The 14,537-nt window shown below is 44.9% G+C and overlaps 1 protein-coding gene across 3 annotated transcripts in view; it reads left to right on the top strand.

The window, feature by feature from the left end:
- Window positions 1-10,740: 10,740 nt before the first annotated feature.
- med30 (mediator complex subunit 30) overlaps window positions 10,741-14,537 on the top strand; it is a 57,245-nt gene continuing 53,448 nt past the window's right edge. Inside the window, exons 1-2 of one of the 3 annotated variants that reach the window (XM_078216487.1) lie at window positions 10,766-10,895; window positions 11,765-11,844. The gene's annotated coding sequence lies outside the window, so the exon portion shown is untranslated. Of the gene's footprint in view, window positions 10,896-11,764; window positions 11,845-14,537 lie in introns of all 3 variants that reach the window. The other 2 variants (XM_078216486.1, XM_078216488.1) reach the window with 2 other exon arrangements.

Below are 14,537 nucleotides of genomic sequence, written 5' to 3' on the forward strand. Positions count from 1 at the left end.
TGCTAACCACTGTGCCACCATGCCGGCCACCATTTTGGGCATCCTTCTTTGACATTCTCTCCAAAGTTCTAGACTTAGACTTGCAGCCTCATCCTTTGATAGCCATATTTGGAGTCCCATCTGAACTATCCAGTCTCACTAAGATCGTGGCAAATGTTATTGCATTTTTTTCATTAATAGTCCACAGGTGGATTTTACTAGGTTGGTGATCCCCTGGCTACCCACTGCTTCATCCTGGTTAGAAGACCTAATGTCTTTTCTTTATTTGTAAAGATTAAATGCACCATATGAGGATCCATTGAGAAATGTTATCTTAGATGCCAACTTTTGTCTCTTTATTTAAAGGGTTAATTACAATCGATTGTTAGTATAAATTGCATTTTTGCATAGCTTTTGTTTGTTCACTTGATTACTGGGGAGGGAGCTGCATCATTGTATTGTTTTGTACTTTGTCTGCTCCCTATCTCTTTTTGACAACCAATAAAAACAAAATTTTTTTAAAAAAAGAAACAAAAACAGAGAATACCGAACAGATTCCAGTGTCCACAGCATTTTGCTTTCACTTTAGGTTGAAGTAGTAGATTTAAGGAGCTGCTGACAGGAGAATAGTGATGTAGACGGGCAGAGACATTTAGGAAGGGAATTCCAGAGCTTAGTCAGGGCCTTGCTGATGGCATAGGGTGGCACGGTGGCACAGTAGTTAGCACTGCTGCCTCACAGCGCCAGGGACCTGGGTTTGATTCCTGGCTTGGGTCACTGTCTGTATGCAGTTTGCACATTCTCCGTGTCTGATTTGATTTATTATTGTCACATGTATTAACATACAGTGAAAAGTATTGTTTCTTGTGCACTATACAAAGCATACCGTTCATAGAGAAGGAAACGAGAGAGTGCAGAATGTAGTGTTACAGTCATAGCTAGGGTGCAGAGAAAGATCAACTTAATGCAAGGTAAGTCCATTCAAAAGTCTGACAGCAGCAGGGAAGAAGCTGTTCTTGAGTCGGTTGGTACGTGACCTCAGATTTTTGTATCTTTTTCCCGATGGAAGAAGATGGAAGAGAGAACTTCCGGGGTGCGTGGGGTCCTTAATTGTGCTGGCTGCTTTGCCGAGGCAGTGGGAAGTGTAGACAGAGTCAATGGATGGGAGGCTGGTTTGCGTGATGGATTGGGCTACGTTCACGACGTTTTGTCATTTCTTGCGGTCTTGGACAGAGCAGCAGCCATACCAAGCTGTGATACAACCAGAAAGACTGCTTTCTATGATGCATCTGTAAAAGTTGTTGAGAGTCGTAGCTGACATGCCAGATTTCCTTAGTCTTCTGAGAAAATAAGAGGCGTTGGTGGGCTTTCTTAGCTATAGTGTCGGCATGGGGGGACCAGGACAGGTTGATGATGATCTGGACTTCTAAAAACTTGTCTGCGTGGGTTTCCTCCGGGTGCTCTGGTTTCCTCCCATTGTCCAAAGACGTGCGGGTTAGGCGGTTTGGCCATGCTAAATTGCTCCTAGTGTCAGCTGGACTAGCTAGGATAAATGCATGGGGTTATGGGGATAGGTCTGGATGGGATTGTGGTCGTTGCAGACTCAATGGGCCAAATGACTTCCTTCTGCACTGTCGGGATTCTATAGCCACCAATGCAGGAGTCATTAAGTCGAACACTCAAAAGCCCAGAAGTGGAGGATATCTCAGACAGTAGTGGGACTGGCAGAGGCTACAGCGACACGGAGGGGCAAGGCCATGCAGGAATTTGAAAACAAGGATTAGAATGTTAAAACTGAGGCACTGCTTAACCAGCAGCCAATGTAGGCCAGCAAGCACTGGGGCGAGAGGTGAATGAAGCGTGGAACGAGTTAGGATATGATATATAATGCTCGTTTGAAGAGCCGGTGCAAACACGAAAGACCAAATGGCCTCCTTCTGCACCATAATAATTCCGTAATTCTGTGATGGGGGAACCGAATTTTGGACCACCTTTGAAGTTTTTGGTGGGCAGAGTGAGAGAGATTGTATATTGGAGTAGTCAGGACTAGAGGTTATAAAGGGACAGATTAATGTTTCAGTAGCAGATTAGCTGATGCAGGGACAGAGCTGGGCTGCAGGTGGAAATAAGCAGTCCCAGCGATGGTGCAGATTATACAGTCAAAAAGACAAGTCAGAGTCAAAAATGACACCAAGGTTGCAAGCAGTCACAAGTTCTTGCCCTAATCACTTACCAGAGGAAACGATATGATGCATAGCTCAGTTCTTGCATTCAAATATTACTATTAAAATCAGTTATACTGTTCCAGTCTCACCTGATTTAACAGGTTGCAAAGGGACACAAGATTTTGTTGTATGCCTTTTGTTTGTCAGCTGCTCTCTCATGCCATCTAGGGGTTGAATATATTACTGCACAAAAGCATGGAGCTAATACAATCAGATTGTGGGGACAGTATTTTCATGGAATTGGGAAGACTTCATGGACCTTTAAAAATGATGGGCGGGACCTGGATGTGGAAATCCCACTCCCATTTCCAAAAGGTCTAATTTTTGCCAGTACTGGAGAGGGAGTGGGAAATGATTCCCACAGGAGGGAACCCCAGATTCAGCAGGGCTATTTGGCTGTTACAAGGACCTTAACCCGCAGTGTGGGAGTTAGAAAAGGTTTAACTGCCATGGGCCAAATGTTTTAAATCCCTCACTCTTTATACTGTAAAAAAAAAGCTGCAGCTATCAATGATTGTTTAAAAATATCCTCCGCTGTGCTGCTTTGATTGACAAGCCAGCATCTGAGCAGTTTCAAATAAGTTCATTTGTTGACATTTCCCGAAGGACTAATCATTATGAAGGCTGAGTTTCAAAAGTTAGAATTGTCTCAGAGGTGAGGTTCACAATTTGACATCTTAAAAAGGCTATTAAAGGATTAGGAATATGAACAGAGTCTTGTTTTTATGAGAGATTAACCATGAAATTTGAAAGCTTTGATGCTTTCATGATTTTTTTACACTATAGCAAATCAGATTTTTTGCAAAATTATAGGTATCACATCAAGAAAAAAAAAATGCCTGGCATTCACAGGGATCACTGCAAAATTCTTCACCTTTACTATTTCTTTGAAGAAAAAAAGGTTTGACTGGAGGTTAACTCCATTAATGTGATATTGCAATCAGTCTTTTAGCAGGGCAAAAAATTAGCAATTAAAATAATTTGCCAGATTAAACAAATGCAGGCCAGATCCCATGTACAGATTTCTCATGATTCTTGATACACTAACTCAAGGAATAACTTTGTCCTTGTGCTTCATTTACAATCCTACAACCATCTTGCAAAGTTATTTTAAATAATTAATATTCATCATATCAATTGTTGAAAAGATTCAGTAAACAAACCAGTGTTTATCTGATCTAGGTGTCACTATCATACATCAAAATGATTTAAATACTTCAGCCTAGGTCAGTGTGTGTGTTCCACCTTTCCAGGTATCACTAATATATTCGTGAAGTCTTATAATTGGTACATAATTGATATATAGGTGACTGAATAATAATAGAAACACAGTTGACTCAAGTTTGAGGGCAACGCAGCCTATGCAATGTTTCCTCATAGCTAAAATTTTCCAAACCTGGCAACCTCCTTGTGAATTTCTTCTGTACCCTCTCTAGTATGATTACATCCATCCTGTAATGTAGTGATTGGAACTGTATGCAGTGCTCTAACTGCGGTCTAATTAGTATTTTATACAGCTCTAGCATAATCTCTCAGATGTTATATTCCTGGCTTTGGCCAATAAAGGAAAGTGTCCCATCTTATCGACCTGTCCTACTACCTCCACATTTCTGTGGACATGTATTGTCTACTGTCCTGCTTTGTTTGTCCTCCTCAAATGCAGCACCCTATACATCTCTAGATTGAATTAAATTTGCCCTTTCCTGGCCATCTGACCAGTCCAATGATATCTTCCTGCAGCTTACAGCCTCCTCCCTTCTATCAAGCACTTTGCCAATTTTAGTATCATCTGAAAACTTCTAAAGTATTTCCCCTACATTGAAGTCCATATTATTGATATATATCACAAAGGGACCCGATCACATAAAACACTCATTGGCCATTACTTTTTGCTTCCCCAGCCACTGAACCAATTTTGGATCCAACTTGCCACCTTCTCTTGGATCCCAGGAGCTTTTAATTTACTACCATAGGTCAAAAGTGTTGCTACAATTTGCATAGGCTACACAGAACACACCACCTTTATCAACCCTATTTGTTGCTTGCTCAAGAAATTCAACCAAGTCAATCAGACACAACTATCCCTTAATAAATCCATGCTGACTGTCCTTAAATAATCCATGCCTTTCTAAATGATGACTTATTCCACCTCTCAAAATTTGTGGAATAATTTGTCCACCACCATGGTTAAGTTGGCCTGTAGTTACTCAGGCTATTCCTTCCTCCCCTTCTAAACAACAGTACAACATTAATAGTCCTCCAGCACCATACCTGCAGAAAGAGAGAATTGGAAAAAGATAGACAGAGCTGTCGCTATTTCTTCCTTTACTGCTCCCGTCTGGGATAATTTCATCCAGGCCTGGTGATTCCAAATCCCAGAAGGGAAACTTGAAACAACTGCCCTCAACTGTATTTCTGCGATTTGATATGTGAGAAAATAGTTGAAATCCAGAGAATTATGTCAGAGATGTTTTGTGATGGAAATGTTTTGGAGAGGTGATGACATAGTGGTATTATCACTGGACAAGTAATCCAGAGACCCAGGGTAAAGCTCTGGGAACCTGGGTTCAAATCCGACCATAGCAGATGGTGAAATCTAAATTCAATAAACGGTCTGAATTTAAAAGTCTAATGACAATCATGAAATCATTGTCCATTGTCATTAAAAACCCAACTGGTTCACTAATGTCTTTAGGGAAAGAAATCTGCCATCTTTATCTGGTCTGGCCTACATGTGACTCTAGACCCACAGCAATGTGGTTGACTCTTAAAAATGTCCTTTGAAATGGCCTAGCAAGGCACTCAATACCAAATTCCATGGATGAATATTTTAAAACGGTTCTAAATAAAATAAATGTTCATCAAACAATAAACAAGGTTAACTACAAGCTCACTTAACTAAAACAATGGCTATATCCACTATCACTAGCTTTACCCAGTTCCAAACATCTTTATTTGACTACATCTTTCCCTTTTGATCTTCCCTTATCTGAAACAACCTCTTCAGAAGTCAAAATTAATTACCTTCATTTTGTAGATGTATCTTTTAGAATTTAAATGAAAAGTCTCCTGCTTTGAACCTCTAACACCTTATTCAAACATTTATGTTCTGTTCCCCATTGTTACCAGCTTGCCTGAGGTCAACATCTGTTTGTAGGGTTGTTCGGCTCATCAACATCTCAAAAAACACTAGTTCCATTAACACAACCAAACTGCCCCTGCCATTAAGCAGCTTAGATTTTCTGATAGTTTAAAAAAATATATCACCAGAACATATTCCAGCTCATCGGATTTCACTATTTTTCCTGACACTCCTTCAATGTCTGTTTTGTCCCGCTCTTTTGTGAAAGCTGGAACAAATTATTCACTAAGAACCACACCATCTTGCTCTTCCCCACGTTACTTGATCTTTACTTGCCCCCAACTCTTTCCTTGTATCCTCTTAGAATCATGGAATCCCTGCAGTGCAGAAGGAGGCCATTTGGTCCATCAAGTCTGCTCCACTGCCATTCAAAGAGATCATGACTGATCTGATGTGATAATCCTCAATTCCATTTTCCCACCTTATCCCCATAACTCTTGATTCCCTTATTGACTAAAAATCAGTCATGAACATACTTAACAAGGGCAATTCTCCCAAAAGTGCTGAATTGGCGGGAAAACTGTTCTAAATCCCGCCTGTTCTGACAGTTCAGCTTCTCACCTGAATCTCCGCACTCTGTGCACTGAAGAGGTCCCAGTCGGGAATCTCATCCTGGGGGGGGGGGGGGGGGGGGGGGGGGGGTGGGGGGGGGGGGGGGGGGGGGGGGGGGGGTGGGGGGGGGGGGGGCTATTCACGCCTGAGTTTGACAGTTCTGGAGCTCTGCGCATGCACAGTGGCCCCAAACTGTCAAACTCCCGTTTGCTGGCCAGCCCAATCGCTGTCCTTCCTCCATCCCAGACTGATCCCAATGCAGAGTGGCAGCAGGACCCCCGCCCCCACCAATTGCACCTAGGCCCCGCTCACAATAGGCCCAATGCCCGGTGAGCAGTGCCAAGGTGCCTGCTGGGCATGGACACTTTGCCCCTTCGGCATTCCCCGATTGCCCTCCTTCATTCCGGCACGGTCTCCCCCTAGCTCCCCGAACGTGGGAAGCTATTCTGAACCCCGCCAGAATGAAGCACGCTTGGTGGGGTGGGAGATTCGATCGGGACCTGAAAGGTCCCGATAATTAACAAAACTACATATTTAAAGTAGATTAAAAAGATTTAAATTAGTTACCTGCCTTCCCGCCAGTTTCCAGTGTGGTCTGGCCAGCGACTGTTTGCCGACTCTGGGAGCTATACGATAAATGGCAGACCCATAAAGGGTGTAGATACGCAGAGGGACCTGGGTGTGCAAGTCCACAGATCCTTGAAAGTGAGGTCACAGGTGGAGAAGGTGGTGAAGAAGGCATATGGCATGCTTGCCTTTATAGGACGGGGCATAGAGTATAAAAGTTGGGGTCTGATGTTGCAGATATATAGAACGTTGGTTCGGCCGCATTTGGAATAGTGCGTCCAGTTCTGGTCGCCACACTACCAGAAGGACGTGGAGGCTTTAGAGAGAGCGCAGAGGAGGTTTACCAGGATGTTGCCTGGTATGGAGGGGCTTAGTTATGAGGAGAGATTGGGTAAACTGGGGTTGTTCTCCTTGGAAAGACGGAGGATGAGGGGAGACCTAATAGAGGTGTATAAAATTATGAAAGGCATAGATAAGGTGAACGGTGGGAAGCTTTTTCCCAGGTCGGTGGTGACGTTCATGAGGGGTCATAGGTTCAAGGTGACGGGGGGGGGAGGTTTAACATGGATATCAGAAGGACGTATTTTACACAGAGGGTGGTGGGGGCCTGGAATGCCGGGCAAGATGGTGGGAGCACTGGGAACATTAAGACTTATCTAGATAGCCACATGAATGGAGTGGGAATGGAGGAATACAAAAGAATGGTCTAGTTTGGACCAGGGAGCGGCGTGAGCTTGGAGGGCTGAAGGGCGTGTTCCTGTGCTGTATTATTCTTTGTTCTTTGCATGTGCAAATCCCTGTTCAAGGCTGCAGACATGCGTCTCCCGGCCGGACCTGCCAGAAAAGTGGCAGGCCGCAATGGGAGAATCGCGGCCCATGACGCAGCCCCTACAGCTCTCAGCGGTGGAGAATTCCACAGATTCACTATCCCACGAGAGAAGAACTCTCTCCTCATCTCTGTTTTAAATGGGCAACCTTTATTCTGAGATTATGCCTTCTGGTCCGAGACTCTCCCACAAGAGGAAACATCATCATCTCAGCATCTACCCTGTCAAGGCCCCTGAGAATCCTATATGTCTCTATAAGGTTCCCTCTCATTCTTCTAAACTCTAATTAAGGATGGTGTGTGGGTTCCTGAGGCAGCAGTCCCAATCAGAGGCCTCAAAATGCAAGTCCCCTTAAAAGCACACCATAATATCAAACCAAATGAGGACTGAAGCTGGAAAGCTCCTTTGGGGTGGAGGGGAAACATTTTCGGAGGAATTGTTTGGGCCATGGCTCTGACCTTTCCTGCCCGTGGCCCCAAAATTGGGGTGTGGAGCCTTCTGCACTGAGAGCCTGCCTCCACGGAGCTGTAGGGTTCATCACTCATTGGGAGGTTACTCCAATTATCCTCACTAATTAATACATTATTGGCTGTCTGACTCTGCCAGGTGGGGAGCAGCAGCTGACAATGATCCATCTCCAGCAATGTTACCTGGAGGTGGGAATATATGGCCAACTGATCTGACCCTCATTTCCATTTTTGCTCCATTCCCACCTTCAAGCATTCATCCACAGGACAGTGAATATTCCACTCATAATTACCATTTCAATTTCACTCCTGCATTTTCTATACTCCTCTAAGACTTTATGGCTTATGAGGAGACTGAGTAGACTGGGACTATACTCATTGGAATTAAGAATAAGGGGAGATCTTATAGAAACATGTAAAATTATGAAGGGATTAGATAAGATAGAAGCAGGGAGGTTGTTTCCACTGGCGGGTGAAACTAGAACTAAGGGGGCATGGCCACAAAATAAGCGGGAGCAAATTAAGGACTGAGTTCAGGAAGAATTTCTTCACCAAAGGGTTAAGAATCTGTGGAATTCCCTGCCCAGTGAAGCAGTTGAGGCTACCTCATTGAATGTTTTTAAAGCAAAGATAGATAGATTTTTGAACAGTAAATGAATTAAGGGTTATGGTGAGTAGGTGGGTAAGTGGAGCTGAGTCCATGAAAAGATCAGCCATGATCTTATTGAATGGTGGAACAGGCCTGAGGGGCAAGATGGCCTACTCCTGCTCCAGGTTCTTTTTACTTTCTGCAGTCTGTTTTTGCCCACACTCTATCCTCTTTGACATGGGTGGGGCGAGGAACTTGGAAGTTTACCCTTTTCTTTGTGGATATTTTTCTGAACACTCTTTATGTCCGCTTTAAATTCTTCCCATTGCCCTGATGCTCATTGAATTTCAATTAGAGGCTTCCGACTCACTTTAATTTATTAAAACAGAACTTTCCATAATTTAAAAATTGTTACACTTGGTCTATCTTTATCCTTTTCAATAACTATGCTAAAGTTAACTGAATTATAATTACTACCACCAAAATGTTCTTCCACGGATACCCTTTCCGCTTGCCCAGATTCACTGTCTACAACTAAATCCAGAGCTGCCCCTTTTCTAGTTGGATTTGCTGTTTACAGGTTGAATACAGCTTAAGAATTCTGTCTTAATATGGTCTCCTCTACTTGTCTGAAACCTGCCAGTAGCACTCGATCCTTCTCTCTGCCTACCTCATTGACATAATGACCATGACTCTATTCTCCAAATGGCTGAACTAAATCCACTGCCTTCCACTTGCTTTCGCTTATCACTCACTCAGCTCTTACGAGGCTGCTGCGCAGACGCTTGTTCCGGCAGCCCGTTCTGTGCGCAGGCGCGGTGCCACGCTGTCCGATCTGTGCCCAGGGGCAATGTCAGGTTATCAGATCTGGGCGCACGCGCGGTCTGGGGCTGTGCGCAGACGCAATGATGTGGAGATGCCGGCGTTGGAATGGGGTAAACACAGTAAGAAGTCTCGCAACACCAGGTTAAAGTCCAACAGGTTTATTTGGTAGCAAAAGCCACTAGCTTTCGGAGCGCTGCCCCTTCGTCAGGTGAGTGGGAGTTCTGTTCACAAACAGGGTATATAAAGACACAAACTCAATTTACAAAATAATGATTGGAATGCGAGTCTTTACAGGTAATCAAGTCTTAAAGGTACAGACAATGTGAGTGGACAGAGCGTTAAGCACAGGTTAAAGAGGTGTGTATTGTCTCCAGACAGGACAGTTAGTGAGATTTTGCAAGCCCAGGCAAGTTGTTATGGGGGTTACAGATAATGTAACATGAACCCAAGATCCCGGTTGAGGCCGTCCTCATGTGTGCGGAACTTGGCTATCAGTCTCTGCTCAGTGACTGCGCTGTCGTGTGTCGTGAAGGCCGCCTTGGAGAACGCTTACCCGAAGATCAGAGGCCGAATGCCCGCTGAAGTGTTCCCCGACTAGAACAGAACAGTCTTGCCTGGTGATTGTCGAGCGGTGTTCGTATTATATCTTTCTCTCGCATTCCAATCATTATTTTGTAAATTGAGTTTGTGTCTTTATATGCCCTGTTTGTGAATAGAACTCCCACTCCACCTGACGAAGGAGCGGCACTCCGAATGTTAGTGGCTTTTACATAGAAACATAGAAAAACTACAGCACAAACAGGCCCTTCGGCCCCACAAGTTGTGCCGAACATATCCCTACCTTTTAGGCCTACCTATAACCCTCCATCCTATTAAGTCTCATGTACTCATCCAGGAGTCTCTTAAAAGACCCTATTGAGTTTGCCTCCACCACCACTGACGGCAGCCAATTCCACTCGCCCACCACCCTCTGTGTGAAAAACTTACCCCTAACATTTCCCCTGTACCTACCCCCCAGCACCTTAAACCTGTGTCCTCTCGTAGCAGCCATTTCCACCCTGGGAAAAAGCCTCTGAGAGTCCACCCGATCTATGCCTCTCAACATCTTATATACCTATATACATAACTCATCCTACGTCTCTCCAAGGAGAAAAGACCGAGCTCCCACAGCCTATCCTCATAAGGCATGCCACTCAGTCCAGGCAACATCCTTGTAAATCGCCTCTGCACCCTTTCAATCTTTTCCACATCGTTCCAGTAATGAGGCGACCAAATTTTGCTACCAAATAAACCTGTTGGACTTTAACCTGGTGTTGTGAGACTTCTTACTGCGCAGACGCAATGTCAGAGCACTTCGATCTGTGCGCAAGCGCAGTCTGGTAATCACAGACCTCAGGTGTGACCGCCAGGCTGTTCGGTCTGTGCGCAGCCGCAGTGTGGGGTTCTGTGCGCAGGCGCGGGCTCAGGCTGCGCGCAGCCGCGGTGTGGGTTTCTGTGCGCAGGCGCGGGCTCAGGCTGCGCGCAGCCGCGGTGTGGGGTTCTGTGCGCAGGCGCGGGCTCAGGCTGCGCGCAGCCGCGGTGTGGGGTTCTGTGCGCAGGCGCGGTGTCAGGCTGTGCGCAGCCGCGGGCTGCAGGGTTGGTTATCTCCCTGTTCAGTGTGTGTCAATGAGCTGTGTTTGGGGCGCCTTCCTGACGATTGGGAAACTGGCGTGAGGCTGGGCTGTGAGTATTGAAACGAATAACAATATCGAGACGGTATCGCGATCTAAGCATGTGTTCCCCTTCATGCTGCGGCCGGCCCTTTCGGCTTGTTTATCATGGCTGAAGGAATGACATTTAGACAGATGCCAACATCATTTATTTTTCAAAAGTCCCATGATTTGCCAGTATTGTGAAGTAAAGGATTCGTGCAGCATTTGTCCCGGAGAGTAATTCTGTTGGTGTCAACCAGCCAAAGGTTTGGATCTGTTTTAAAGTGGTATTCCTATTTAAAGCGACAGTGTTTTCTTTGCAGTGTGATGAATTAGTAAAAGAGTTCACTCCATGAGGGTCTTCACTGTGCTGTGCAGGCTTCGGTCAGGTATCCTTGTGAACACATACGTTAAAGTTGTAATTCCAACTTTTAATGCAAACTCTTTGAAGCTGCAAGTTTTATAAGTTATGAATTATATAGAAACAAGGGCATCTCTGTGTTCCCTTTGCTAAAAGGTGAAATTTTCCTCTTTTTCTCTGCCCTCGGGTTGCAGGTAGTTCAAACTTCCTTAATTACTGCCTGATGAGCAGTATTTGCAGCAGCTCAGGGTCAGCTAAGCAGCCCACAGAATCTTGGAGGAATTGTTGACATAGTTTTCTAATAGACTCTATCAGCTCAGCATTAAATTGCCAATGCCACCATTTTAATTGTAAGTATCCCAAAGGAATTGCAGCTAAGTGTTTCTGACCCAGTTTCTCAGGCGATGGTAAACCCCTTGAGGAATGCCTGTTGTTTGGCTTCCATACACAGCATGTCTAAAGGAAGTATGTGCTTGGCATCTGCTGTCTCCTATCTTTTTCTTTTGAGGGTCTGAAATCCCTTGTGTTTAATTTCCCAGGCTGCACATTAATTATAACTCATAGACTGAGAAGCAAGTCACTGCTGTATGTCAGACCACTCTGAATTACATGGAAGCAGGTACATCAAAATAGTTGAAAAGCAATTAGGATTTTTAAAAAAAATACTTAATGATCTTTTACCTGAGAGGAGATACTGCTGTTTGTTTTAATTCTGACTGTACTTTCATTGAAATGTCAATCAAGATTGTTATTAATTTTAGGCATCAGTATAATGTTCATCACAGAAAAGAGTATTTTACTTCATGGGCAGATCTGGACAACGAAAAAACTAAAAGAATAAGTGATTTGTTTTTGTAGATGAGAGAGAGACAGAGCAATGTTGTTTTGGAAGAAAATCCCAAAGGACAGGGCCATAATTTTTTTAATTTGTTCATGGGATGAGGGCATCACTGACGAGGCCAGCATTTATTGCCCATTCCTAATTGTCTTGGAGAGTGGTTAAGAGTCAACCACATTGCTGTAGCTCTGGAGTCACATGTAGGCCAGACCAGATAAGAATGGCAGATTTCCTTGTAAATCTCCTCTGCACCCTTTCAATCATTTCCACATCCTTCCTGTAATGAGGCGACCAGAACTGAGCACAGTACTTCAAGTGGGGTCTGACGAGTGTCTTACATAGCTGCATCATTATCCCCGGGAAGGACATTAGTGAACATTGGGTGGCACGGTAGCACAGTGGTTAGCACTGCTGCTTCACAGCTCCAGGGACCTGGGTTCGATTCCCGGCTTGGGTCAGTGTCTGTGTGGAGTTTGCACATTCTCCTCGTGTCTGCGTGGGTTTCCTCCGGGTGCTCCGGTTTCCTCCCACAGTCCAAAGATGTGCGGGTTAAGTTGATTGGCCATGCTAAAAATTGCCCCTTAGTGTCCTGAGATGCATAGGTTAGAGGGATTAGCGGGTAAAATATGTAGGGATATGGGGGTAGGGCCTGGGTGAGATTGTAGTCGGTGCAGACTCGATGGGCCGAATGGCCTCTTTCTGTACTGTAGGGTTTCTATGAATCTTTCTATGAACCAGAGGTTTTTTGTGACCATCAATAATAGTTACATAGAAAAACTACAGCACAAACAGGCCCTTCGGCCCCACAAGTTGTGCCGAACATATCCCTACCTTTTAGGCCTACCTATAACCCTCCATCCTATTAAGTCCCATGTATTCATCCAGGAGTCCCTTAAAAGTCCCTATTGAGTTTGCCTCCACCGCCACTGATGGCAGCCGATTCCACTCGCCCACCACCCTCTGTGAAAAACTTCCCCCTAACATTTCCCCTGTACCTACCCCCCAGCACCTTAAACCTGTGTCCTCTCATAGCAGCCATTTCCACCCTGGGAAAAAGCCTCTGAGAGTCCACCCGATCTATGCCTCTCAACATCTTATACACCTCTATTAGGTCTCCTCTCATCCTACGTCTCTCCAAGGAGAAAAGACCGAGCTCCCTCAGCCTATCCTCATAAGGCATGCCACTCAATCCAGGCAACGTCCTTGTAAATTTCCTCTGCACCCTTTCAATCATTTCCACATCCTTCCAGTAATGAGGTGACCAGAACTGAGCGCAGTACTCCAAGTGGGGTCTGACGAGTGTCTTATATAGCTGCATCATTATCCCCAGACTCCTAAACTCAATCCCTCAATTGATAAAGGCCAGCACACCATATGCCTTCTTAACCACCTCCTCCACCTGCGGGGCTGATTTTAGAGTCCCATGGACCCGGACCCCAAGGTCCTTCTGATCTTCTACAGTACTAAGAGTCTTTCCCTTAATATTGTACGCCTTCATCCCATTTGACCTGCCAAAATGGATCACTATGCATTTATCTGGGTTGAAGTCCATCTGCCACTTCTCCACCCAGTCTTGCATCCTATCTATGTCCCTCTGTAACTTCTGACATCCCTCCAGACTATCCACAACCCCACCAACCTTCGTATCGTCGGCAAACTTACCAACCCATCCCTCCACTTCCTCATCCAGGTCATTTATGAAAATGACAAACGGCAAGGGTCCCAGAACAGATCCCTGGGGCACACCACTGGTGACCGACCTCCACTTAGAAAAAGACCCATCTGTACACACTCTCTGCCTCCTTTGGGCAAGCCAGTTCTGGATCCACAGGGCAGCAGCACCTTGGATCCCATGCCCTCTCACTTTTTCTAGAAGCCTTGCATAGTCATCATTGCTAAAACTAGCTTTCAATTCCAGGTTTTTTAAATTAAGTGTATTTAAATTCCACCAGTGGCCATAGTGGGATTTAAACCCACACTCCTGGGGCATGAGCCTAGGCCTCTGGATTTCTAGCTCAGTTACATTAGCACTGTCACCATCTCTCCCAATTAAAAGATTGACCCTTCATAGAGTGATGTGGGAAGTTGCCAGAAACTTGGTAAGTAATGAATGGAAATCTGGAGTTGCAAGAATAGATATATTCTGGTTGGAGGAGCTGATTGCATTGGGCGAGAGGAGCCCATTGTGAATTTGAATGATAGGAAATGTATCTTGAAGTTTCCTGGGACACAAGGAGTCATTGGATGGAGCAAAGAACTTGAGCACCGAGTTCCGCACTTGATAATTGCAAAGGTTGGAACTGGGAAGCCAGTCAAGGAACAAAAAAAGAGTCCATCCCTGATTAATGAAGATCTGTAAAGATTTCACTGGCAGAGGGGCGAGTTAGATAAGTTGGAAGAAGAGCTAGGTGCCAAATCAGATGAGGGGCCAGTAGAACTGGATAAACGTTTGAGGTTGTACAGGGCTAGGCTGC

The sequence above is a fragment of the Mustelus asterias genome, chromosome 7, assembly GCF_964213995.1.
Source record: "Mustelus asterias chromosome 7, sMusAst1.hap1.1, whole genome shotgun sequence".
Lineage (NCBI taxonomy): Eukaryota > Metazoa > Chordata > Chondrichthyes > Carcharhiniformes > Triakidae > Mustelus > Mustelus asterias.